Here is a 3042-nt window from a genome sequence, read left to right as displayed (position 1 = left end):
GCTGCCCTCCCGCAAGCTTTCTGCACTCAGGTGGAGAGCAGTGCCCCCTCCTAGTACGATCCCAGCCCCCCTCCCTTCCCCAGCTTCCTCCAGCTGCTCCAAGAGCGCCTGGCCAGGCAGGAGCACATGCCGGGCTTCTTATAAGACAGGGGGGTGGAGACGCAGGGAGGCCAGGCCAGGCCGGGCCAATTGGGTGGCCAGAAAGAACAGCAGGTTGCGGAGAAGGTTTTGCATTGCCAGCAAATGGGTGCAAAGAGTACAGGGTCACTACTGCAGACACAAAGATTGTTCCTATTATTTTTCTTGCTGGAAATACTGATCAGACACCCACAGTCCCATGGCCCTCAAGGCCGAGCAAAGCAGCGCGGTTGTGTCTGTGGTGGCAAACGCACAAAAGAAGAGTCCTGCGGCACCTGGAGGTCGAACACGTTTGTCGTGGCAAAAATTTCACTGGCCTAGAGCTGTCGGATGCTTCCTGCCTCAGTTCATGGGGCTGTTGGATTTCCCCTGCTGCATATGGCTGAATTGGTTCCCCCTGCAGTGACCAGTGCCAGACGGAGTGGGAGCACTCTGTACGTGCCTGTGAGAACAGACAAGAGTTCTGTGGCACCCTGAAGGCTACACATGTATTATGGAAGATACTTTTCAGGACCAGAGCCTGTCTTGTTAGATGCAAGGAAGATTCTGTCATGATTAATTCTGTAAATTCACAGTCCTATGCACATTTAGACAGAAAAAGTTCTGGAGAATGCTGGGAGTTGTAGGACTTTTTCTGTCTAAACGTGCATAGGATTGCGACCTTAATCTGTTAAGCCCATCCCAAGATGCTGTGTATGCATGAGAGCACATGCACCTGCTATATGGTCTACTTTGCAAGGCAGTTGTTCAATAAGGAAGGCTATTGCACCCATTACAGTGTTACAATCACAAGGATGAAGGCAGGGCATCTCTACCTTTACCTTAGAAGCTTACAGCTTCATCGTATGTTTACTCAGAAGTCCCACTCAGTTCAATGGGGCCAACTCCAGGTAATTCTTAAACAAAAAAAATGGGGATTTATGCTGTATTCTGGCCGTGGCTGCAGTATATACCCTTAAAGCTGATGTTCCTGGGCTCCAACTCCCAGCAGCATGGCCAATGGTTGGGGATGGTGGGAGTTGTAATTGAACGAATCTGGAGGGCCGCCTTGAAGGAGTCAGTGATCTCTCCTCCTTGGGTTCCTGGGCAAATCAACAGGACCTGGCTCACATGGCCCAGGCAGTCTGTCTGTGGAGCAGGGGGCAGTCTGGATAGCCTCTGAGGCCCCCTTTCACTCCAGGATCCCAGGAAGGCCAATTTTGCAAAAACAAAAGTAGGTGGGAGGAGGGAAGGACTGAAGAGCAGATTGCTAAAAAAAAACACCCAGCAAACCCAAACAACCCACTATCAGAACAACGATTACAAATTTATTCAAATACTCTGGAAGCAGGAAACATGGCAGGGAGGCGGTGGGGCCGAGAGGACACGGTGTGAGTGCGGAAGGTGAGAGGGGAGAATTCATCCTTCGCTTCTCGCTCACCCATCCCTGAGCCGCCCTGGCAGGCAGGCCCCTCTGGCCTCACTCCTCTTTATTTCACCCCCCCCACCTGCGACTGAGGACGAAGCGGACCCCCGCCCGCGAAAGCTTCCACCGGAATCAACGCGCTAGTCCTCAAGGCGCCGCAAGACTGTGTCGCGTTTTGCCGCAGCTGACACGAACGCGGCGCTGCCCCTCTGGGAATGGCAGGTCCGAGGAGGCGCCGCTGCGTTCAGTCGCGCCTCGGGGGACGCGTGGACCCTCCCTTGACCTTGAGGCGGGGGAAAGGAGGCTTAGCTTGGGGCGGAGTCTGAGGCAGGCACTGCCCCCCCCCCCGGGACCTGGTACCGCCGCGGCGCCTGGGCGAGACGCGCTGTGCGCTCCTCGGGGCGGAGGCTTCAGCCGGCAAAACGGCTCCGCGCCCTATAGGACGCGGGGCTGGAAGGCCGCAGGAGCAATGAAGGGGGGCGCCACCCCTGCCCTGCCCTGCCCTGCCCTGCCCTGCCCCGTCCGTAGCGCGCCTCTCGCTTGCAGCTCGTCGGGGCGAAGCGAAGCGGAGAGGAGCGTCCGCCCGCCCAGCCCCTGGCCCAAGCCTCCCCGGCGCGTCCTGCGGGTTCCTCCCCCGGCCGTCGACGGGCCGAGAGCGAGAGGGCGCTGCCCCGGGGAGCCTCCAGTCCAGAGCGAGGGTCGGCTGTACAAAGCCCCTCCTGGCAGGGCCTCATCGCTCCCCGCCGCCCTCGTTCGTAGAAAACTGAATGTCGCTCACCCTTCTAGGGTCTGTGTACATCTCGGGGGGGGGGGGCGTGTTTTCCCACGGCCACTTTCAAGCTCGAGGCATGTCCTGCCGGGGGAGCAGACACGCAGCGGGGGCCGGTGCTCCTTGCGCGCCCCCCCACCCCGAGGTGGTCCAAGGGGCGCCCGCCCCCGCTTGCTCACCCCAGGGGGCCCTTCCCCCTCCGCAGGGCGGGGGCGCCCAGGCGCCTCCCCGCGGCGGGCCTTCGCAGCCGGGCCGGCCAGGGCGGAGAAAGCCTGGGGGGCCCGCCGGGCCGCGCCTGCCGCCGGCCCCAGCCAGGCCAGCCTCGTCTCGGCGGAGCCGGCGGCTGCCCCCTCGCGCCAGCCCTGGCCCGGCTTCCTCTCCCCCGCTCCCCGCGCCTCTCCCTCGCCCCGGCGTCTCGCAGAGCCGCGCCATCGGAATCACATCCGTGAGAACAAAAAGCACATGCAAAGGGGCGTCAAAATGCAGGGGCGAAACAACGGAGGTACGCCCGCCAAAGTAAAAAAAGCGAACTACTTCTGAGCCGCGGCGTGCGCCGATACAGACAATGCGCCGGCCGCGGCAAACGCTAAAAGACGCCGCCGCCAGCCCGCCCAGCCCCAAGCGATTGCCCTTCGGTCGTGCATGCTGGGAGCGGCAGTCCAAGACACCCTGAGGTTGGGAAAGGCTGCGTAGCCCACGGCAGCGGGTGGTGGGATGCTGCATCGCCCAC

The sequence above is a fragment of the Heloderma suspectum genome, chromosome Z, assembly GCF_057233095.1.
Source record: "Heloderma suspectum isolate Gila_16-S chromosome Z, 16-S_ref, whole genome shotgun sequence".
NCBI lineage: Eukaryota > Metazoa > Chordata > Lepidosauria > Squamata > Helodermatidae > Heloderma > Heloderma suspectum.
The sequence above is the reverse complement of the archived record's forward strand: the minus strand, read 5'-3'. Positions refer to the sequence as shown.